Below are 25,266 nucleotides of genomic sequence, written 5' to 3'. Positions count from 1 at the left end.
TGAGCGCCACAAGCCATATATGAGTGAGTCCAAGAGTGTCCTTCTAGCCACCAAGAGTGAGTGGAGAGAGCTCCAAGAGAACCCGTCCACCATATTGCACTATGTGCTCATATGCAAGGGACCCTCGTCGGTGGCTAACAACTTAACCAACATTCCTCCGTCTTTGTTGTCTCTTTTGCAGGAATTTCAAGACGTCTTCCCCGACGAGCTCCCTCATGGACTACCACCACTCCGAGGCATAGAACACCGCATCGACCTCATACCCGGCGCTCCGCTTCCAAACCGTGCCGCCTACCGCACCAACCCCGAAGAGACCAAGGAGATCCAACGACAAATACAAGATCTCCTCGCCAAAGGGTACGTCCATGAAAGCCTTAGCCCTTGTGCGGTTCCCGTGATTCTTGTGCCTAAACCGGATGAGACGCAACGGATGTGTATGGATTGTCGCCCCATCAATGCCATTACCATCCGTTACCGCCATCCCATTCCGCGTTTAGATGACATGCTTGATGAACTTAGTGGTGCCACGATTTTCTCTAAAGTCGATTTGCGTAGTGGTTACCATCAAATCCGCATGGCCATTGGTGATGAATGGAAAACGGCATTCAAGACCAAACTCGGTCTCTATGAATGGCTCGTTATGCCTTTCGGTCTTTCCAATGCTCCATCTACTTTCATGCGCCTCATGAATCACATCTTGCGTCCTCTCATTGGCAAGAGCGTGGTTGTCTATTTCGATGATATTCTCATCTATAGCAAAAGTCTCGAGGACCATGTGCAACATGTGAGAGAGGTCTTGTGCATCTTGCGACATGAAAAGCTTTATGCTAACCTCCCTAAATGCACATTTGCTCAAAACAAATTGGTTTTCCTTGGCTTTGTGGTTTCCGCTAATGGGATTGAAGTTGATTCTTCCAAGGTAGAGGCCATCCACAATTGGCCTACTCCTACAAATGTTGGTCAAGTCCGAAGCTTCCATGGACTTGCCGGGTTTTACCGCCGCTTTGTGAAAGATTTTAGCACCATTGCTTGCCCTTTGAATGAGCTTACCAAGAAGAATGTTCCGTTTGTTTGGGGCAAGGCCCAACAAAATGCTTTTGATGAGTTGAAGAAACGCCTTACCGAAGCTCCCCTTCTTGTTCTTCCAAATTTTGCAAAAACTTTTGAGATTGAGTGTGATGCAAGTGGGCTTGGTATTGGTGGTGTTCTTATGCAAGAGGGCAAACCTGTGGCATACTATAGTGAGAAGTTAGATGGCGCACGCCTCAACTATCCTATATATGACAAGGAGCTCTACGCTTTAGTTCGTGTTCTTGAAGTTTGGCAACACTATCTTTGGCCAAAAGAGTTTATCATTCATTCCGACCATGAGTCCTTGAAATATTTGAAAAGCCAACACAACTTGAACAAACGACATGCAAAATGGGTCGAGTTCATTGAGTCCTTCCCATATGTGATCAAATACAAGAAGGGCAAGGACAATGTTGTGGCGGATGCTCTTTCCCGCAAAAACACCCTTTTGCTAACTCGTTTGGATTTTCATGTTTTGGGACTTGAAGAGATCAAAGAACTCTATCCTTCCGATTCTTTCTTTGCTCCAATTTTTGAGAAGTGCTCCGTTGAGCGAGGAGTGGATGATTTCTATTTGCATGATGGCTACTTGTTCAAAGCTAATAAGATTTGCATTCCCGAGTCTTCGCTTCGAAAATTGCTTTTGCAAGCGTCTCATGGAGGAGGTCTTATGGGTCACTTTGGCCGTGATAAGACACTTGCGATGCTCTCTACTCATTACTATTGGCCAAAGATGAAGCGAGATGTGGAACGCCTTTGCCGCCGGTGCACCACTTGCTTACAAGCTAAGTCTACCTCCAACCCTTATGGTCTTTACACTCCATTGCCTATTCCTTATGCACCATGGACCGATATTAGCATGGATTTCGTTCTAGGCTTGCCTCGCACTAAGCATGGTCATGATTCCATCTTTGTTGTAGTGGATACATTCTCTAAGATGGCTCATTTCATACCTTGCCATAAGAGCGACGATGCTTCACACATTGCTTCATTGTTTTTCAGGGAAATTGTCCGCCTACATGGAGTACCGCAAAGCATTGTGTCGGATCGAGACGTCAAGTTCATGAGTTATCTTTGGAAGTCGCTCATGGCGAAGTTTGGAGTCAAGCTTTTGTTCTCATCATCATCGCACCCGCAAACGGATGGCCAAACGGAAGTGGTCAATCGAATCCTCTCCACCCTCCTACGGATCCTCGTGAAGAAGAACTTGAAGTCATGGGAGGAGTGCCTTCCTCACGCCGAGTTCGCCTACAACCGCGCCAAGCACAAGACTACGTCAAGGAGCCCCTCCATGGTCGTCTATGGCTTCGAACCTTCCACGGCACTCGACATACTTCCGCTTCCCCTCCACGAGCGCATCAACATGGACTTCGACAAGTGCACCGCCGCCGTCAAGAAACTACATGAAGAGACAAGGGCAACCATACAAGAACATGTTCTTCGTCAAGCCAACCGCATCAACGCCAAGAAGAAGGCAAGAATATTCGAAGAAGGAGACCTCGTTTGGATCCACCTCCGGAAGGAACGGTTCCCTCATGAGCGCAACTCCAAGCTCAAGCCAAGAGGAGATGGCCCTTTCGAGGTCCTCAAACGCATCAACAACAACGCTTACGTCATCGACATACCGACATCCAAGTACTTGGTGAGCAACACGTTCAACGTCTCGGACTTGTCACCCTATCATGGAGATGAGGAGGTGCAAGAGTCGAGGACGACTCTTTCCCAAGGGGGGGGAGATGTTGTAGCCCCGGTCACCGACGTCGCTACACCAAGACCAACAAGTCCCCCAAGTGGACCGATGACACGAGCTCGAGTTAAAGCTCTTCATGATGAGGTGAACTCGCTCCTTACCACCCTTGATCTCGATACCCCTTTGGATGGATTACTACCTCATGCCGACGTGCTATGTGTCATTAGGTACAAGGAGCATCAAGATCACGGAGAGGAGGACACACCATGGTCAAAGGGAGGAGAGGAGCAACTGGACGTGAAGATGGACATGGAGCTGGACCGGAAGTCGCCCGAAGAGCACAACGAAGAGAAGTTGGCCGGCCGGTCCAGAACCCGGTCTGACCGGCCTCCTGACCGGGACACCCGGTCCAAACCGGGTTTTGCACTTGTGCCATCCGGGCGCTATCCCGGGGCCCCGGAACCTCATCCGGTTGCCGCCCGGTCCAGGGACCGGTCTGGACCGGCCTGCCCGGTCCCAGGTCCGGTCTGACCGGCCTCCTGACCGGCCTGCACGACTTAAGTCACCAAATCGGCCCGAATCTGTTTCACTTGTACCTTTTCGGCCCGTGACGCCTTGTAAGACTATATAAGCCCCCAAGACGCCCCTTCACCTCTTTAGACTTGTTTTGAACTCAAACCTACCTTTGAGCTTAGTCTCCCTTGGGTATCATCCCTCTGTAATCAAGGCACCTTGGTTGTTGACTTTGATCTTGTTGAGTGAGATTCTAGTACAAGTTACTCTCTCTCCCTCACCAAGCTCTTCCTCTCCAACCCCAATCTCTCTCCGGGAATTCTGCCACGGCCTCTTCCTCGGAGATTCTATTGGCGTGGTCCATCGAGCCACGGAGGTAAGCATCGGGTGTATCGGGTTGGTGTGCGTGCGTGAGTCTCGGAGTTCCTCGTGTTCGTCGTGTTCTTCGTGTTCCTCGCGTTCTTCCATCTTCCCCCTTGGTTTCGAAGTCAATCCGCGAGATCGGGCCACACACGGGGTCTTAGACCTCATCACAACAAAGACGAAGGAAGTGTTGTTAAGTTGTTAGTCTCCGAGTGATGAGGGCTAAGCCCAAGGATGTGCCCGATCTTCACGGATTTGGGTGGAATTCGTGGGGGAGGTGGATGAACGCGATGAACACGAAGAACGCGAGGGGAATCGTGGGGATACAACACACACACGCACACAAATCGGTTTTCCCTCGTTGGCCCGAACCACCAACTCGATAGAGGTTGCGAGAAAAGACCTTCCAGTAGAAGTCCCGCAAGGAGATCGACAAATCGAAGCTCGCAAGATCTAGAAGGGTGAAAAGACCGGAAGGTTGATAAAAGTGCAAGCAAAAGACCAAATAGGTAGAAGTGCAAGCAAAAGATCAAACAAACGGTAGAAGTCACCAAAGAGATCTTCACGAGTCGATAAGGAGCCCGGGTGGGTACAAGATCAAAGATCTAGGTAGGGTTCCCACAAGGGTGAGCTAAGCTGATGTAGCCCCGCCTATCGTCGACGCTACACCATGGCCAAGGTGATGAGGTCTAAGACCCCGTGTGTGGCCCGATCTCGCAGCTTGACCCCGAAATCCAAGGGAAGAGGTGGGAGAGCGCGAAGAACACGAAGAACATGACGAACACGAGGAACTCCGAGACTCACGCACGCACACCAACCCGATACACCCGATGCTTACCTCCGTGGCTCGATGGACCACGCCAATAGAATCTCCGAGGAAGAGGCACGTGGCAGAATTCCCGGAGAGAGATTGGGGTTGGAGAGGAAGAGCTTGGTGAGGGAGAGAGAGTAACTTGTACTAGAATCTCACTCAACAAGATCAAAGTCAACAACCAAGGTGCCTTGATTACAGAGGGATGATACCCAAGGGAGACTAAGCTCAAAGGTAGGTTTGAGTTCAAAACAAGTCTAACCCTAATCTGGGGGAAGGGGTGAGGTACTTATAGGTCCAGATTCGTACAGGGGTAAAATCGGCACTACATAAATTATCCTGGTCCATAGATGCGAAATCAACGGTTGAGATGAAGTCAACAGGGGCTTGGCCGGCAGTGCCGGTGATGATTGGCCAGCGGTGCGGTGGGGCAGCAGTGCCGCTGGTCGCGTCTTCACTGGAAGGGCCCGGCGTGCCGGAATCGTGGCCCGGCGATGCCAGGTGAGCAGCCGGCAGTCTTGGGGCTTGAGGCCGGCAGTCTTGGTGAGCAGGCCGGCAGTGCCGGTGCACTGGAGGCCGGCAGTTGCCGGCCCCGAGGGGCGTCCTTCGGTGGCCACTCTTCTCCTCCTCCTTCCTTGTCCATCTTCGGGTCCGCTGCGACGTCCTTCTCTCGAGGTTCATATCCGATAACACAATGCATCTCGGCCTGAGGTAGCAGTCCATCCAATGGGGTATCAAGATCAAGGGTAGTGAGGAGTGAGTTCACCTTATCATGTAGCGCTTTGACTCGGGCTCGCGTCATCGGTCCACTTGGGGGACTTGTTGGTCTTGGTGTAGCGACGTCGGTGACCGGGGCTACATCATCTCCCCCCCCTTGGGAAAGAGTCGTCCTCGACTCTTGCACCTCCTCATCTCCATGATAGGGTGACAAGTCCGAGACGTTGAACGTGTTGCTCACCAAGTACTTGGATGTCGGTATGTCGATGACGTAAGCGTTGTCGTTGATGCGCTTGAGGACCTTGAAGGGGCCATCTCCTCTTGGCTTGAGCTTGGAGTTGCACTCATGAGGGAACCGTTCCTTCCGTAGGTGGATCCAAACGAGGTCTCCTTCTTCGAATATCCTTGCCTTCTTCTTGGCGTTGATGCGGTTGGCTTGACGAAGAACATGTTCTTGTATGGTTGCCCTTGTCTCTTCATGTAGTTTCTTGACGGCGGCGGTGCGCTTGTCGAAGTCCATGTTGATGCGCTCGTGTAGGGGAAGCGGAAGTATGTCGAGCGCCGTGTAAGGTTCGAAGCCATAGACGACCATGAAGGGGCTCCGTGACGTAGTCTTGTGCTTGGCGCGGTTGTAGGCGAACTCGGCGTGAGGCAGGCACTCCTCCCATGACTTCAAGTTTTTCTTCACGAGGATGCGTAGGAGGGTGGAGAGGCTTCGATTGACCACTTCCGTTTGGCCATCCGTTTGCGGGTGCGATGATGATGAGAACAAGAGCTTGACTCCAAACTTTGCCATGAGCGACTTCCAAAGATAACTCATGAACTTGACGTCTCGATCCGACACAATGCTTTGTGGTACTCCATGTAGGCGGACGATTTCCCTGAAAAACAATGAAGCAATGTGTGAAGCATCGTCGCTCTTATGGCAAGGTATGAAATGAGCCATCTTAGAGAATCTATCCACTACAACAAATATAGAATCATGACCATGCTTAGTGCGAGGCAAGCCTGAACGAAATCCATGCTAATATCCGTCCATGGTGCATAAGGAATAGGCAATGGCATGTAAAGACCATAAGGGTTGGAGGTAGACTTAGCTTGTAAGCATGTTGTGCACCGACGGCAAAGGCGATCCACATCTCGCTTCATCTTTGGCCAATAGTAGTGGGTTGAGAGCATGGCATATGTCTTGTCACGTCCAAAGTGACCCATAAGACCTCCTCCATGAGATTCTTGCAAAAGCAATTTTCGAAGCGAAGACTTGGGAATGCAAATCTTGTTAGCTTTAAACAAATAGCCATCATGCAAATAGAAATCATCCACTCCTCGCTCAACGGAGCACTTCTCAAAAATTGGAGCAAAGAAAGAATCAGAAGGATAGAGTTCTTTGATCTCTTCAAGTCCCAAAACATGAAAATCCAAACGAGTTAGCAAAAGGGTGTTTTATGGAAAGAGCATCCGCCACAACATTGTCCTTGCCCTTCTTGTATTTGATCACATATGGGAAGGACTCAATGAACTCGACCCATTTTGCATGTCGTTTGTTCAAGTTGTGTTGGCTTTTCAAATATTTCAAGGACTCATGGTCGGAATGAATGATAAACTCTTTTGGCCAAAGATAGTGTTGCCAAACTTCAAGAACACAAACCAAAGCGTAGAGCTCCTTGTCATATATAGGATAGTTGAGGCGTGCGCCATCCAACTTCTCACTATAGTATGCCACGGGTTTGCCCTCTTGCATAAGAACACCACCAATACCAAGCCCACTTGCATCACACTCAATCTCAAAAGTTTTGGCAAAATTTGGAAGAACAAGAAGGGGAGCTTCGGTAAGGCGTTTCTTCAACTCATCAAAAGCATTTTGTTGGGCCTTGCCCCAAACAAACGGAACATTCTTCTTGGTAAGCTCATTCAAAGGGCAAGCAATGGTGCTAAAATCTTTCACAAAGCGGCGGTAAAACCCGGCAAGTCCATGGAAGCTTCGGACTTGACCAACATTTGTAGGGGTAGGCCAATTGTGGATGGCCTCCACCTTGGAAGAATCAACTCCAATCCCATTAGCGGAAACCACGAAACCAAGAAAAACCAATTTGTTTTGAGCAAAGGTGCACTTGGGGAGGTTAGCATAAAGCTTTTCATGACGCAAGATGCACAAGACTTCTCTCACATGTTGCACATGGTCCTCGAGGTTTTTGCTATAAATAAGAATATCATCGAAGTAGACAACCACGCTCTTGCCAATGAGAGGACGCAAGATGTGATTCATGAGGCGCATGAAAGTAGATGGTGCATTGGAAAGACCGAAAGGCATAACGAGCCACTCATAGAGACCAAGTTTGGTCTTGAATGCCGTTTTCCATTCATCACCAATAGTCATGCGGATTTGATGGTAACCACTACGCAAATCGACTTTAGAGAAAATCGTGGCACCACTAAGTTCATCTAGCATGTCATCTAAACGCGGAATGGGATGGCGGTAACGGACGGTAATGGCATTGATGGGGCGACAATCCATACACATCCGTTGCGTCTCATCCGGTTTAGGCACAAGGATCACGGGAACCGCACAAGGGCTAAGGCTTTCACGGACGTACCCTTTGGCGAGGAGATCTTGAATTTGGCGGTTGATCTCCTTGGTCTCTTCGGGGTTGGTGCGGTAGGCGGCACGGTTTGGGAGCGGAGCGCCGGGTATGAGGTCGATGTGGTGTTCTATGCCGCGGAGTGGTGGTAGTCCATGAGGGAGCTCGTCGGGGAAGACGTCTCAAAATTCCTGCAAAAGAGACAACAAAGACGGAGGAATGTTGGTTAAGTCGTTAGTCTCCGACGCGGGTCCCTTGCATATGAGCACATAGTGCAATATGGTGGATGGGTTCTCTTGGAGCTCTCTCCACTCACTCTTGGTGGCTAGAAGGACACTCTTGGGCTCACTCATGTATGGCTTGTGGCGCTCACTCTCTTTGTGGTGGGTCGCTCCCTCTCCTCTCATCTCACTATGGTGGGTGCGGAGTTGTGCCCTCGCTAAAGCCTTCGCATTATCCGCGATGATTTGGCTAGGAGTCATCGGGCGCAACTCGAACTTCTTGTCGTTGACCTTGAAGGTGTATGTGTTGGAGAGTCCATCATGTATAGCCTTCTTGTCATATTGCCAAGGGCGGCCAAGCAACATGTGGCACACCGTCATGGGTACCACGTCACACTCGATGGTGTCCTCATAAGGGCCTATCTTGAAGTTGACGGTGACGGTATGTTGTATCTTGACGTTGCCCTTGTCACTCAACCATTGGATATGGTAAGGGTGAGGATGCTTGCGGAGAGTGAGGTTGAGCTTCTCACACAACTCGGTGCTCGCAAGGTTATGGCAACTTCCACCATCTATGATGACCTTGATCGACTTGCCACCAATTCCGGCACGGGTTTGGAAGATGTTGCACCGTTGGTCTTCCATAGCATGAGGTTGTGTGGTTAGCACCCTTGTGACCACAAGTGAGGGACTTGGGTCATGCTCACATAAGAGAGGATCTTCTCCACTTTCTTGCTCATAAGCTTCTTCACTTTCCACGGCGGCTTGCACAAGGGCTTCATATTCATCTTCATCAAGAGTCTCGATGTCACCATTCTCCATAGTGATCATGACCTTGGTGTTCTTGCACTCAAACGATCTGTGACCTTGGGTGCCACACTTGAAGCAAGTGACACTAGAGGGTCCCGTGGATGCCTTAGAGGAGGCGGTGGAGGAGACCGTTTGCTTCATTCGACTTTGGATAGTCGGCTTCTTGGAAGGTGTAGAGGATGCGTCGGCTTTGGCACTTGTAGCATAAGGAGTTGATGTAGTAGGAGGAGTCGATGTAGCGAGCTTGGAGGAGAAATAGGACTTGGCCTTGGAGTACTTGATGTCCTCAATCACTTGGCGCTCGGCCTTCGATGCTTGGTGGACTAACTCAACCATGTTGGAGTAGGGTTGGAACTCGACAATCCTCTTGATAGGATAAGTAAGGCCATTGAAGAAACGAGCAATTGTTTGTTCCTCGGACTCTTGGATGTTGGCTCGCATCATAGTGAGCTCCATCTCCTTGTAGAACTCCTCAACGGTCTTGGTGCCTTGCTTCAACTTTTGGAGCTTGTTGAAGAGGTCGGTCATGTAGTGTGCGGGGACAAAGCGAGCATGCATCTCCTTCTTCATTTCTTCCCAAGTGTCAATAGGAGGTTCACCCTTCTCTTCTCGAAGAGTGAGGACTTGCTCCCACCAAGTGTTGGCGTAGTCTTCAAACTCGAGTGATGCCATAGCCACTTTCTTGGCACCGGAGTAGTTGTGGATGCGGAAGATCTTGTCCACCTTGAGTGCCCATGAGAGGTATGCCTCGGCATCTTCTTCTCCCTTGAACTTTGGCATGGTGAACTTGAGTCTTCCAAACATGTTCTCTTCATCCTCCAAGGTTCTTCTACGAGGAGGGGCGCCTTCATCTCTTGCGGCTAGATGTGGAATAGGAGGTCTTCGACGGCCAACCATAGCATTGGGTTGGCGTTGGAGTTGAACACTTGCTTCACTTGGTTCACGGTGAGGATGTGGTTGAAGATCTTGTCGCGGTCGAGGACGATGCTCAATGTTGGGTCTCTCATCTTGATCATGGTGAGGCTCTCCTCGACCACGTTGGTCATGGTGAGGGTGGCGACGGAGATCTCGCCGAGGTTGATCTTGAGGACCTTGGTCTTGGGGTTGGTCGTCACGCCCATGGTGGGCATGGCGATCCGCTTGGTGACGATCTTGTTGAAGGACTTGGTCTTGTGGAGGACGCTCATGTGGACGAGCATGGCGATGTATTTCTCCACGCCTAGAGTTGGAGCGGGAGTCTTCATGACGAGCATGAGAGCGATCATGTCGATGATGGTCTTCATGCCTTGAAGAAGAGCTTGGGGACGAAAGGCCACCATGAGAGTAATGGTCTTGTGACGAGCTTGATGAAGAGGAAGTAGAGCGGTGTCGACGATGACGACGCAAGTTGGTGATGGCGCGCTCGAGGCTATCCATGCGTCGCTCCATGTTGGCATCATTGGCCGCCATTTGGCCATTCAAGTTGTCCGTAGCTTCACGAAGAAGGGCCAAGTCTTGGTTGACGGTGGCGAAGTTGTGAGCCACCTCATCGTATTGCTCATCAATGCGGGTCTCGAAGAGGGAGAGTTGCTCCTTGAACTCTTTTCGTTGCGTCCATAGGTTGTGTTGAGTAGCCAACCTCTCGGTGTTGCGGAGGATCTCTTCATCCCTATTGGTATCTCCGTTCCTATCCATGATGCAAAGACAAGAACTATGTTGTGTATGTTAGTGGAAGGAGACTACCTCGCACTCTTACCAAGGTAAGATAGTATTGAGGCAATCCACCAAACCGAAAGCAAGATCAAGTGTATCGGGAACACACGCAAAACCACACGCAAAAGCTAGCAAATATGGTGTTAGGCGAGTGTTGTGGAAAACCAAAAGACAAATCCAAGATCGAGTATGTTGTTAAAAGTGGGTGAGGTCCAAAAATTAAGTGTCCAAATGGTGATCACGAAAACACGGAAAAGTTGTGGAACACACACACGAGATGAGCGGGGTTAGTGCAACCAAAAGTGAGCGGAAAAGTGTATGTATAAGTGCTCGGTGTCACACTAACACAAGGAGAGCCAAAGCTTCGGTTGCAAAGGAAGAGACAACAAGATTCACACGCGGCCTCTCTTCTCGTATCTCTCTTTGCTTAAAAGCTTTTTCTCTTTTGTATATGGTGGCACTTGCACTTTTGTATGTATGGGCGTATGGATGTATGGTGCTACTCGCACTCTTTTTGTGTTTTTGGGGCTTTTTCACACACTATGTTAGTGTGAGCCTCGCTTTTGCTATCTTGCCACACGAGTGTTTGCTTGGATGCTTTACTCAACACGACACACACACCTCACAATGCGGGGCCACGTGCAATGTCTCGCAACACTAAACAAGCAATGCTCGGGAGGGTTGGATCGCAAAAGGAACGAGGAGTTGCAAGTTATACCTCGATGTGTCGTAGGCGGTGATGATCACACAACTTGCAATATGGTGGAAGGATCAAGAGTACGTTTGCAAGTCGGGGTGCCGAGAGTGTCGTCGCTTGCGTCGTAGCTGCGGGTTAGATTTACACACAAGGCACTCAAACCAGAACAAGCAAACACAAAGGTGAAAACGTGGTCGAAATGTGGCTGGCCGAGCTTGGCTGGTCCACAGCGGCGATCCGGCCTGAATCGGGCGGACAGATCTTGGCCTGGGCGGTAGTGCCGGCACAGATGCGGCGGCAGTGCAGTTCCTGACGAACAGCTCGAGCTGTTCTTCGCGAAAAGCGGCCCAAATTCGACCAAAACGTCGTAAATCGATGGAATTGAGGTCTAGAAAGTGGGGAAAACGTAGATCAACCGAGGGGCACGAAATCCATGGATCAAAACCACTCAAAACGCAACCAAATCACAGATCGGTCAAAAGGCAATTTGGGGCTATTTTTTGGGAAATTTTCTAGAAACGAAATCGGGTGGGTGGAGGGTCAGATCTGTCAACAACCAAGGTGCCTTGATTACAGAGGGATGATACCCAAGGGAGACTAAGCTCAAAGGTAGGTTTGAGTTCAAAACAAGTCTAACCCTAATCTGGGGGAAGGGGTGAGGTACTTATAGGTCCAGATTCGTACAGGGGTAAAATCGGCACTACATAAATTATCCTGGTCCATAGATGCGAAATCAACGGTTGAGATGAAGTCAACAGGGGCTTGGCCGGCGATGCCGGTGATGATTGGCCGGCGGTGCAGTGGGGCAGCGGTGCCGCTGGTTCGAGGCCGGCCGTGCCGCTGGTCGCGTCTTCACTGGAAGGAACCCGAGCTGCCGGAATGCAGTGGCCGGCAGATCTTGCGGGTGAAACGCCGCGATCTTTGAGGGGCTTGAGGCCGGCGATGCCGGGGTGAGCAGGCCGGCAGCGATCTGCCTGGAGGCCGGCAGTGCCGGCCCTGAGGGGCGTCCTTCGGCGGCCACTCTTCTCCTCCTCCTTCCTTGTCCATCTTCGGGTCTGCTGCGACGTCCTTCTCTCGAGGTTCATATCTGATAACACAAAGCATATCGGCCTGAGGTAGCAGTCCATCCAATGGGGTATCAAGATCAAGGGTAGTGAGGAGTGAGTTCACCTTATCATGTAGCGCTTTGACTCGGGCTCGCGTCATCGGTCCACTTGGGGGACTTGTTGGTCTTGGTGTAGCGACGTCGGTGACCGGGGCTACATCACAAGGAGTCCCCCAAGTGGAACAACAACACAAACCCCCGCCATATATGTCGAGGTGAACTCCTTCCTCTCTATGGTCGACCTCAACACCAACTTGAATGGATTGCTACCTCATACCTATGTCTATATGTCATTAGGTACCAATCTCGTGAAGGACCCGCAGGAAGCGTCAAGGAGCCGAGGAGAGGGAAGCCACATGGTTCATGGAGGAAGAAGGGAAGACCGAAGAAGAAGAAGAAGAAGAAGCAAAAGAAGGAGAAGGGCTCCAGCCGCCAGCCACGGCAAGGCCGGCACTGCCGCCCCCAACTGGCCGGCACTGCCGGTGGGTGCACCCCGGCACTGCCGGCCCATCTTCCCCGGCACTGCCGGCCCCACCGGCACTGCCGCCCCGAGCACGCCGGCACTGCCGGCCCCCTCGAAGTCAACTTCATCCCAACCGTCTATTTATCATCTATGGTCACCAATACTTTATTGTAATGCCCCTTTTACCCCTGGACGGATCTGGGCCTATATATAGCTCATCCCTCTCCCCAAATTAGGGTTAGACAAGATTTGGCTTAGACTACATGAGCTTTGTCTCCCTAGAACTATGTTCTTTGTATCAAGTCACTCTTGAGTGGTTTCTACTCTTCATGGATGATTCAAGGCTACCCCTCTCTCATCCAAGTTCTAGTTGAGATCTCCTCACCAATCTCCCACTTGTTAGATTCTACCCAAGGGTCTCTCTAAGAAGTGGTTCTATTGGCTTGGTCTAACCTACCAAGGGAGTAAATTTGGTTTGTGTTGGGTTGTGTGTGTGTGTTCTTATTTGGATCTTGTGTTCTTGATGAGGACATCCCTACCGAACTACTACCTCCGTCATTGCAAGATGAAGACAATGTTGCTGCGAAGCTCAAGTCCGATGAAGTTAGGATTGGACCCATTACAAGGGCTCGTGCGATGCTACTTAAGCAACAGGTGAATTCGCTCCTAAACGATACTTTGATTGATGAGAACTTTATACTACCTAAGTAATTTCACTTATGTATGATCAGGTATGAGGAGGGAGCAAACATCGCACGAGGAGGAGAGGAGCAGCTGGACATGGCGTTGGACGTGAAGACATTCCACGGATGCGCGAGGGAGGAGAGGGAGGCATGCGCAAGACAAGAGGAAGTCAAAAACAGCTCTGTTTCGGTTTGGACAGACCGAAGTGCTGATTTTGAAACGGACGCCATTTATTCATACGAACTCGGAATCGAGCAAATGAAGAGTCGTTGGAAAGATAATTTCAAGACCTTTCCAGCAAAAATATCACCGGCACTGCCGGCCAAGTATGGGCGGCACTGCCGGCCCGGCGGCACTGCCGGCCCTGCAGGGGCAGCACTGCCGGCCTGTGCACCCCGGCACTGCCGGCCATGACACCCCGGCACTGCCGGCCACCCCGGCACTGCCGGCCTTGCCCGAATTTGACGCAGTTTTGGCCGGACCTGTTTTAGGTCGGTTTGTATCGAACTATTTCGACCCCTGGTCGTCCTGGACGCCTATATAAGCCCCAGGGACGCCCCCAAATTAGGTTTAGACCACGTTTAAGATAAACCCTAGTTCTTAGTTGTTTGCTATGCAAAACTATTGAATCCCAACTCTCCAATTCGTTGCGATCTGGAGTTTTATTGCTACTGAAAGTTTGTGTGATCTGCTGTTCCATTGGGGATTAGAAGATTGCAATCTACCGCTTCGTGGTCGGCGGCTACGTGTGCAAGTGTGTGGAGTTGCGAATATTGATAAGGGGTGTCCCGATCTTCTCAGTAAGCGACGGTGGTGATGAACACACGATGGTAGCAGCGGATGGAATCGATGATGATGAGGAGGATAACTTGTATGACGCCGACGAAGTCTCTCGATTGATTCCTGATGCCAATGCAACAGCTCTCAACCCTGCAAGATATTCGCAACTCCACACACTTGCGCACGTAGCCGCCGACCACGAAGCGGTAAATTGCAATCTTCTAATCCCCAATGGAACAGCAGATCACACACAAACTTTCAGTAGCATAAAACTCCAGATCGATGCGAATTGGAGAGTAGTATTCAATAGTTTTGCAGAGCAAACAACTAAGAACTAGGGTTTATCTTAAACGTGGTCTAAAGCAACTTTGGGGGCGTCCCAGGGACTTATATAGGCGTTCGGGACGACCTCAGGTCGAAAAAGTACGGAAATAACCGACCCAGAATAGATCTGGTCGAGACAGACTCGGACAGCTGGACAAGAAGCTGGACGTGAAGCTGGACATGGAGCTGGACGTGAAGACATCCCATGGACGTGCGAGGGAGGAGCGGGAGGCATGCGCGAGAGGAGTTCTTCAGGCCGGTCCCAGGCCCGGTCAGACCGGCCGTGGCACCGGGCCACCCGGTCGCAAACCGGATTTTGCACCGGTGCCATCCGGGCAACATCCAGGGAACGCGGACCCTTCGTCCGGTTTCCGCCCGGTCACAGACCCGGTCTAGGACCGGACCACCCGGTCCCAGGCCCGGTTGACCGGCCCCCAGACCGGCCGAGTCCGAGTCTGTCTCGACCAGATCTATTCTGGGTCGGTTATTTCCGTACTTTTTCGACCTGAGGTCGTCCCGAACGCCTATATAAGTCCCTGGGACGCCCCCAAAGTTGCTTTAGACCACGTTTAAGATAAACCCTAGTTCTTAGTTGTTTGCTCTGCAAAACTATTGAATACTACTCTCCAATTCGCATCGATCTGGAGTTTTATGCTACTGAAAGTTTGTGTGTGATCTGCTGTTCCATTGGGGATTAGAAGATTGCAATTTACCGCTTCGTGGTCGGCGGCTACGTGCACAAGTGTGTGGAGTTGCGAATATCTTGCAGGGTTGAGAGCTGTTGCATTGGCATCAGGAATCAATCGAGAGACTTCGTCGGCGTCATACAAGTTATCCTGCTCATCATCATCGATTCCATCCGCTGCTACCATCGTGTGTTCATCACCACCGTCGCTTACTGAGAAGATCGGGACACCCCTTATCATCTTGGTATCAGATTTCCAGTTTTCCTCGGTAAGCCATCCACAATCCACCCCATAGTTGAGTTGTGAGTGTTTTCCTATCCAGAAAAAGCCATAAAAAGTTAGGGTTAGGGTTTGCCATAGCCTTAGATTGCACTAATTTCGAGTTTTAGTTGCTTTTCGTAGTTGTTTTTGCGTATCTTTATCTTTCATCTAGTAGAATTGTTAGGGTTTGTGTTTTCTCTATCATCTAGTTTATCATATCGTGTCAGTTTTGTTACTCCGAGTCCACATAGCGTACAGTGTGCTTGTTCCCAACCATAGACACAGCCTATCGATATAAAGTGACTAGGAACTTCCCCAGAAGAGACTAGTTTTACCGCTCGACAGGCTGCTCATTAGGGTTTTGGTGCTTTGCGATTTCTATTGGCCGTGTTATCAAGGAGTTGAGTCAAAAAAAAAATCAAAAAACAAAAAAAAGGAGAAATTTGAAAAGAAGCAAAAAGAGCTACATAGCTGCGTGTGTTCTACAAAAGAAAAATCCAAAAAGAAAAGTGTTGTGCTAGTTGAATCAAGTGAAGGCCTAAGTTTACTTTCCTGCACCCGTAGTTGAGCAATCTTGTGCCTGTCTCGTTGAGCTTTGCTAGCGTCTCTCTAGTGCATTGCAACGTTTCCCACATATAGTTGCATTGCCCCATTATATCGCCTTGTGTGAGTATCATTGGTTGTCTACGGTCAGCGCTAGAGCTTGTTATTGGTGCAAATAGGTAGCCCACCTACAGCCCCACATATATCCTTCTTTGTCGTGTGATTTGTTCTTATACCCTTGATATTCGCTTCGCTACATCCGTGCACTAGTCCGTCAATCCAAGTTGGTAAGCAATACTAATTCACTTTGGAGCGGTAAGATTTACCTTTCTTATCAGTTTTGAGTGAGTTGTGAGAGTACCACCAAAGATTTTTGTTTAGTGCACTAACCTACTAATCATGTCTTCTACCGAGAATGTTGATGTGATGCAGAAAAAGGATCCAGCAGCGACAGTTACTTGGCTGGAGTATGAGGCACTACGTGATCACCTACAACGTGAAATCCGTTTTGCCAATGAAGCGTTGGACGAGGATATTCAGAGTGTTCACTTGAAGGTCGATGAGACTACTACATCGGTTAATACCGTTCAAACGTCGGTGACGACTCTTCAAGCATCTATACAACCTTTGACAACCGCCGTTGGTGAGATACGTACAATGGTGCAACAACAACCACCACTTGATGAAGATGGCAGTGTGCAAGGTGACAATGCTGAAGCTGCTAATGCTCAAGGGCGTGGTGTTGGTCGTGGTCTTGGACGTGGCGTTGGTGATGCGTTCCGTGGTCGTGGTTTTGTCCCCGTCGGAGCCCAACGTGTTCTACAACAACAAGACGATGGTTTGGGTAAACCCAAGTTCTCAATTCCCAGATTTGAAGGAGGTACTGATGTTGAAGAATATCTTACATGGGAGCTGAAGATTGAGAGATTATGGCGTTTACATCCTGACTATACTGAAGATAGGAAGATCAAGCTTGCTTCCTCTGAATTTGATGGCTATGCATTGCGTTGGTGGGATGGACTTGTGATTGCTCGAGAAGAAGATGGTGAGCTGCCTATTATCACATGGCGTGCTATGAAGGCGGCAATGAGAGCTCGTTTTGTGCCTACCAATTACTTGCGTTCCGTCTTTGACAAGTTGACCCAATTGAAACAAGGTGTGTTGACGGTTGATGCTTACTACATGGAGATGGAGATGCTTATGCAGCGTGCCCGTGTCCGTGAGTCTCTTGAGATGACACTACAGCGATTTCTGAATGGTCTCAGATTTAACATCAAGTGCATTGTGCGTCATCACAGCTATGCTACTATGAATGAGCTACTACATCATGCAAGAGAAGCTGAGTCACAGTTGGCTGAAGAACTGCAAATGAAGGGCCGTGCTACAGGCGCTGGGCGCTACACACCCCGCGCGCCGCCCTCCATGGCGCCACCTTCGCGCCCTGCAGATGTTCCTACTTCGTCTAGCAAGCCGGTCTCTAGTGTCACCAACACAAAGAAGCCCGCTCCTGCAGCAAGTGGAACTAGTTCTAACATGTCGACAGCGTGCAACCGTGATATGGTTTGTCATACATGTGGTGGCAAGGGTCACTTCAAGAAGGATTGTCCTAATCGTAAAGTTATGATAATTAATGAGGACAATGAGTATGAAACTGGAGATGATGTTGATCCAAATGCTCCAGATGAGGATGATTATGATAGTGATGGTTATGATGCTTTTCCTTCTGAAGCTCAAACTATTGTTGTCTCGCAGCGTGTTCTTAATGTGCAGTCAAGTGCATCTACACAGCGCTGTAATTTGTTCCAAACAAAGGCACTAGTTGGTCCTGATAAAGCTTGCAAGGTCATTATTGATGGCGGGAGTTGTCGCAATCTAGCAAGCAAAGAGTTATGTGCCAAGCTGAAACTGAAGTATCTACGCACCCACATCCATATTATATTCAGTGGTTGAGCAATAATGGTGAGATGAAGGTGAGCCACATGGTGCGAGTTGATTTTGAGATTGGACCGTATAAGGATTCCATTGATTTTGATGTGGTTCCTATGACGGTTTGTCACCTGCTGTTGGGCCGGCCATGGCTCTATGACCGTTCTGTGCAACACAATGGCCGCGCCAATACATATCACTTGGAGTTCAAGGGCAAGAAAATTAACTTACAGCCTATGTCACCACAGCAAATTGTCAATGAGTCTCGTCAGAAGATTGAAGTAAACTTGGAGGATGCATCCATAGATAGACGAGAGAATTGTAATGCCGTGAGTGATATAACGAAAAGTGAGAGAGTGAATTCCTTAGTCTCATTAGCCACCAAACAAGACATGAGAGAATTTTGTGAGGATCCTACAGCCATGCCTATTGTGCTCATGTACAAGGGTACGGTTTTGGTTTCTAACGACATGACCCCTCTTCCTCTTGGTGTTTCTAATGTTTTGCAGGAATTCAGCGACGTGTTTCAGAAAGAGGTACCCGCAGGACTTCCACCATTGCGAGGTATTGAGCATCAAATTGACTTGATCCCCGGAGCATCGCTGCCCAATAGGGCGCCATATAGAACGAATCCCGAAGAAACGAAGGAGATACAGAAGCAAGTACAAGCGCTACTCGACAAAGGTTATATCCGCATAAGCCTTAGTCCTTGTGCTGTTCCTGTTATTCTTGTTCTTAAGAAAGATGGTACATGGCGTATGTGCGTAGATTGTAGAGCGATAAACAACATTACTATTCGATATCATCATCCTATTCCCCGTTTAGAGGATATGCTAGATGAATTGAGTGGTGCTGCTGTTTTCACTAAAATTGATTTGCGTAGTGGTTATCATCAAATTAGGATGAAAGAAGGGGATGAGTGGAAAACCGCCTTTAAAACAAAATTTGGTTTATATGAGTGGTTAGTAATGCCTTTTGGTTTAACTAATGCACCTAGCACTTTCATGAGACTGATGAACCATGTTTTGCGTGATTTTATTGGCAAGTTTGTGGTTGTGTATTTTGATGACATATTAATCTACAGCCGCAATGAATCTGATCATATTATACATATTCGACATGTTTTGCAAGTGTTGCGTGATAGTAAACTCTATGGTAATCTTGAGAAGTGCACATTTTGCAAAGATAAGGTCATATTTCTGGGTTATGTTGTCTCTAAGCATGGAGTAGAAGTAGATGTGTCTAAAATTGAAGCTATTCAAAATTGGCCTACTCCCATGAATGTGAGTCAAGTTAGAAGTTTTCATGGTCTAGCTGGGTTTTATCGCCGTTTTGTGCCCAATTTTTCTACTATTGCTGCACCTTTGAATGAATTGACTAAAAAGGGTGTTGTCTTTGAGTGGGGCGTTGCCCAAGATCATGCTTTTGATGAACTGAAACGATTGTTAACACTGCACCGTTGCTTGCACTTCCTGATTTCAATAAGCAATTTGAGATTGAATGTGATGCTAGTGGTATTGGAATTGGTGGTGTGTTGATGCAAGAGGGTCGCCCAATTGCATATTTTTCTGAGAAACTTTCTGGTGCTAAGTTGAACTATCCAATATATGATAAAGAATTGTATGCTTTAATTAGAGTTCTTGAGGTTTGGCAGCATTATTTGTGGCCAAAAGAATTTATCATACATTCTGATCATGAAGCTTTGAAATATCTGAAAGCCCAATCTACTTTGCATAGGCATCTTGCTAAGTGGGTTGAGTTTATTGAGTCTTTTCCGTACATTATTAAGCATAAAAAGGGAAAAGATAATATTGTTGCTGATGCTCTATCTAGGAAAACTATGCTATTAACCCATCTTGATGTTAAAATTCCTGGATTAGAGGTGTTATGTGATTTATATGAGACTGATCATGATTTTGCTGAACCATACCGCTTATGTGTTATTGGTAAAGCATGGGAAAAATATCACATACACGATGGGTTCTTGTTTAGAGCTAACAAACTATGTGTTCCAGAATCGTACGTGCGTTTGCTCTTATTGCAGGAATCTCATCTTTGGAGGTTTGATGGGTCACTTTGGGCGTGAGAAGACGCTACTCATGCTCGCTGATCACTTTTATTGGCCAAAGATGAGGCGGGACGTGGACAGGTATGTCAAGAGGTGCATTACTTGCAACAAGTCCAAGTCCAAGCTGAAGCCTCACGGTTTGTATACTCATTTACCGGCACCTACTACTCCTTGGGAAGATATTAGTATGGATTTTGTGTTGGGTTTGCCGCGTACTAAGAGAGGCCATGATTCTATATTTGTGGTAGTGGACAGATTTTCTAAAATGTCACACTTTATTGCCTGCCACAAAAGCGACGATGCGTCGCATATTGCTAACCTGTTTTTCGGGAGATTGTTCGACTACATGGAGTCCCGAAGACTATTGTTTACGATCGTGATGTGAAGTTCATGAGCTACTTCTGGAAGACACTTTGGGGAAGCGGGGACAAAGCTACGGTTCAGTACTACTTGTCATCCCCAAAGCGATGGTCAAACCGAGGTGGTGAATCGAACCTTGTCACAATCGTTGAGATCCATGATCAAGAAGAACCTGAAGGAGTGGGAAGAGTGTTTGCCGCATGTGGAGTTTGCTTACAACAGGGCGGTACACTCTACCACAGAGCTGTGTCCTTTTGAGGTGGTGTATGGTTTCAAACCCATTACTCCACTTGACTTGTTGCCTTTGCCCATACATGAGAGAGTTAATATGGAGGCATCCAAGAGGGCAGATTTTGTGAAGAAAATACATGTGAAGACTAAAGAGTTGATAGAAAAGAAAGGCAAGAGCAATGCTGCAAGGATGAACAAGAAGCGCAAAGAGATGTTGTTCAAGCCTGGTGATATGGTGCAGGTACATTTTCGCAAGGATAGGTTCCCGAAGCTGCGGAAGTCTAAGTTGAAGCCTCGTGGTGCTGGTCCTTACAAAGTGCTTGCCAAGATCAATGATAATGCATACTCGATAGATCTTCCAGTTGATGAGTTTGGTGTCGATAATTCTTTCAATGTTGCTGATTTGACACCATATGACGGAGAAGACCTTGGAGCGTCGAGGTCGACGCCTTTTGAAGGGGGGGGGAGATGATGAGGACATCCCTACCTCACTACTACCTCCGTCATTGCAAGATGAAGATGAAGCTGTGAAACTCAAGTCCAATGAAGTTAGGATTGGACCAATGACACGAGCTCGTGCGAAGCTACTTAAACAGCAGGTGAACTTGTTCCTAAACGATACTTTGATCGACGAGAACTTTATATTACCTAAGTCGTATTACTTATGTATGATCAGGTATGAGGAGGAACCAAGCATCGCACGAGGAGGAGAGGAGCAGCTGGACAAGAAGCTGGACGTGAAGCTGGACATGGAGCTGGACGTGAAGACATCCCATGGACGCGCGAGGGAGGAGCGGGAGGCATGCGCGAGAGGAGGAGTTCTTCAGGCCGGTCCCAGGCCCGGTCAGACCGGCCGTGGCACCGGGCCACCCGGTCGCAAACCGGATTTTGCACCGGTGCCATCCGGGCAACATCCAGGGAACGCGGACCCTTCGTCCGGTTTCCGCCCGGTCACAGACCCGGTCTAGGACCGGACCACCCGGTCCCAGGCCCGGTTGACCGGCCCCAGACCGGCCGAGTCAGTGCATCTCGACCAGATCTGTGCAGGTCGGTTATTTCCGTACTTTTTCGACCTGAGGTCGTCCCGAACGCCTATATAAGTCCCTGGGACGCCCCCAAAGTTGCTTTAGACCACGTTTAAGATAAACCCTAGTTCTTAGTTGTTTGCTCTGCAAAACTATTGAATACTACTCTCCAATTCGCATCGATCTGGAGTTTTATGCTACTGAAAGTTTGTGTGTGATCTGCTGTTCCATTGGGGATTAGAAGATGATAAGGGGTGTCCCGATCTTCTCAGTAAGCGACGGTGGTGATGAACACACGATGGTAGCAGCGGATGGAATCGATGATGATGAGGAGGATAACTTGTATGACGCCGACGAAGTCTCTCGATTGATTCCTGATGCCAATGCAACAGCTCACAACCCTGCAAGATATTCGCAACCCCACACACTTGCGCACGTAGCCGCCGACCACGAAGCGGTAAATTGCAATCTTCTAATCCCCAATGGAACAGCAGATCACACACAAACTTTCAGAAGCATAAAACTCCAGATCGATGCGGGTGGAGAGTAGTATTCAATAGTTTTGAAGAGAAAAAATCTAAGAAATAGGGGTTATATTAAAAGTGGTCTAAAGCAACTTTGGGGGCGTCCCGAGGGGACTTATATAGGCGTTCGGGACGACCTCAGGTCGAAAAAGTACGGAAATAACCGACCCGGAATAGATCTGGTCGAGACAGACTCGGACTCGGCCGGTGGGGGCCGGTCAACCGGGCCTGGGCCCGGGGGGTCCGGTCCGAGACCGGGTCGGTGACCGGGCGGACACCGGGCGGAGGGGCCGCGTTCCCTGGATGTTGCCCGGATGGCACCGGTGCAAAATCCGGTTTGCATCGGGTGGCCCGGTGCCACGGCCGGTCTGACCGGGCCTGGGACCGGCCTGAAGAACTCCTCCTCTCGCGCATGCCTCCCGCTCCTCCCTCGCGCGTCCATGGGATGTCTTCACGTCCAGCTCCATGTCCAGCTTCACGTCCAGCTTCTTGTCCAGCTGCTCCTCTCCTCCTCGTGCGATGCTTGGTTCCTCCTCATACCTGATCATACATAAGTAATACGACTTAGGTAATATAAAGTTCTCGTCGATCAAAGTATCGTTTAGGAACAAGTTCACCTGTTGTTTAAGTAGCTTCGCACGAGCTCGTGTCATTGGTCCAATCCTAACTTCATTAGACTTGAGTTTCACAGCTTCATCTTCATCTTGCAATGACGGAGGTAGTAGTGAGGTAGGGATGTCCTCATCATCTCCCCCCCCCCTTCAAAAGGCGTCGACCTCGACGCTCCAAGGTCTTCTCCGTCATATGGTGTCAAATCAGCAACATTGAAAGAATTACTGACACCAAACTCATCAACTGGAAGATCTATCGAGTATGCATTATCATTGATCTTGGCAAGCACTTTGTAAGGACCAGCACCACGAGGCTTCAACTTAGACTTCCGCAGCTTCGGGAACCTATCCTTGCGAAAATGTACCCAGACCATATCACCAGGCTTGAACAACATCTCTTTGCGCTTCTTGTTCATCCTTGCAGCATTGCTCTTGCCTTTCTTTTCTATCAACTCTTTAGTCTTCACATGTATTTTCTTCACAAAATCTGCCCTCTTGGATGCCTCCATATTAACTCTCTCATGTATGGGCAAAGGCAACAAGTCAAGTGGAGTAATGGGTTTGAAACCATACACCACCTCAAAAGGACACAGCTCTGTGGTAGAGTGTACCGCCCTGTTGTAAGCAAACTCCACATGCGGCAAACACTCTTCCCACTCCTTCAGGTTCTTCTTGATCATGGATCTCAACAGTTGTGACAAGGTTCACCACCTCAGTTTGACCATCAGTTTGGGGATGACAAGTAGTACTGAACAGTAGCTTTGTCCCCAGCTTCCCCCAAAGTGTCTTCCAGAAGTAGCTCATGAACTTCACATCACGATCAGAAACAATAGTCTTCGGGACTCCATGTAGTCGAACAATCTCCCTGAAAAACAGGTTAGCAATATGCGACGCATCGTCGCTTTTGTGGCAGGCAATAAAGTGTGACATTTTAGAAAATCTGTCCACTACCACAAATATAGAATCATGGCCTCTCTTAGTACGCGGCAAACCCAACACAAAATCCATACTAATATCTTCCCAAGGAGTAGTAGGTGCCGGTAAATGAGTATACAAACCGTGAGGCTTCAGCTTGGACTTGGACTTGTTGCAAGTAATGCACCTCTTGACATACCTGTCCACGTCCCGCCTCATCTTTGGCCAATAAAAGTGATCAGCGAGCATGAGTAGCGTCTTCTCACGCCCAAAGTGACCCATCAAACCTCCAGCATGAGATTCCTGCAATAAGAGCAAACGCACAGACGATTCTGGAACACATAGTTTGTTAGCTCTAAACAAGAACCCATCGTGTATGTGATATTTTTCCCATGCTTTACCAATAACACATAAGCGGTATGGTTCAGCAAAATCATGATCAGTCTCATATAAATCACATAACACCTCTAATCCAGGAATTTTAACATCAAGATGGGTTAATAGCATAGTTTTCCTAGATAGAGCATCAGCAACAATATTATCTTTTCCCTTTTTATGCTTAATAATGTACGGAAAAGACTCAATAAACTCAACCCACTTAGCAAGATGCCTATGCAAAGTAGATTGGGCTTTCAGATATTTCAAAGCTTCATGATCAGAATGTATGATAAATTCTTTTGGCCACAAATAATGTTGCCAAACCTCAAGAACTCTAATTAAAGCATACAATTCTTTATCATATATTGGATAGTTCAACTTAGCACCAGAAAGATTCTCGAAAATATGCAATTGGGCGACCCTCTTGCATCAACACACCACCAATTCCAATACCACTAGCATCACATTCAATCTCAAATTGCTTATTGAAATCAGGAAGTGCAAGCAACGGTGCAGAAGTTAACAATCGTTTCAGTTCATCAAAAGCATGATCTTGGGCAACGCCCCACTCAAAGACAACACCCTTTTTAGTCAATTCATTCAAAGGTGCAGCAATAGTAGAAAAATTGGGCACAAAACGGCGATAAAACCCAGCTAGACCATGAAAACTTCTAACTTGACTCACATTCATGGGAGTAGGCCAATTTTGAATAGCTTCAATTTTAGACACATCTACTTCTACTCCATGCTTAGAGACAACATAACCCAGAAATATGACCTTATCTTTGCAAAATGTGCACTTCTCAAGATTACCATAGAGTTTACTATCACGCAACACTTGCAAAACATGTCGAATATGTATAATATGATCAGATTCATTGCGGCTGTAGATTAATATGTCATCAAAATACACAACCACAAACTTGCCAATAAAATCACGCAAAACATGGTTCATCAGTCTCATGAAAGTGCTACGTGCATTAGTTAAACCAAAAGGCATTACTAACCACTCATATAAACCAAATTTTGTTTTAAAGGCGGTTTTCCACTCATCCCCTTCTTTCATCCTAATTTGATGATAACCACTACGCAAATCAATTTTAGTGAAAACAGCAGCACCACTCAATTCATCTAGCATATCCTCTAAACGGGGAATAGGATGACGATATCGAATAGTAATGTTGTTTATCGCTCTACAATCTACGCACATACGCCATG

The sequence above is a fragment of the Lolium perenne genome, chromosome 6 (assembly GCF_019359855.2).
Source record: "Lolium perenne isolate Kyuss_39 chromosome 6, Kyuss_2.0, whole genome shotgun sequence".
NCBI lineage: Eukaryota > Viridiplantae > Streptophyta > Magnoliopsida > Poales > Poaceae > Lolium > Lolium perenne.
Note: the sequence above shows the minus strand (reverse complement) of the source record.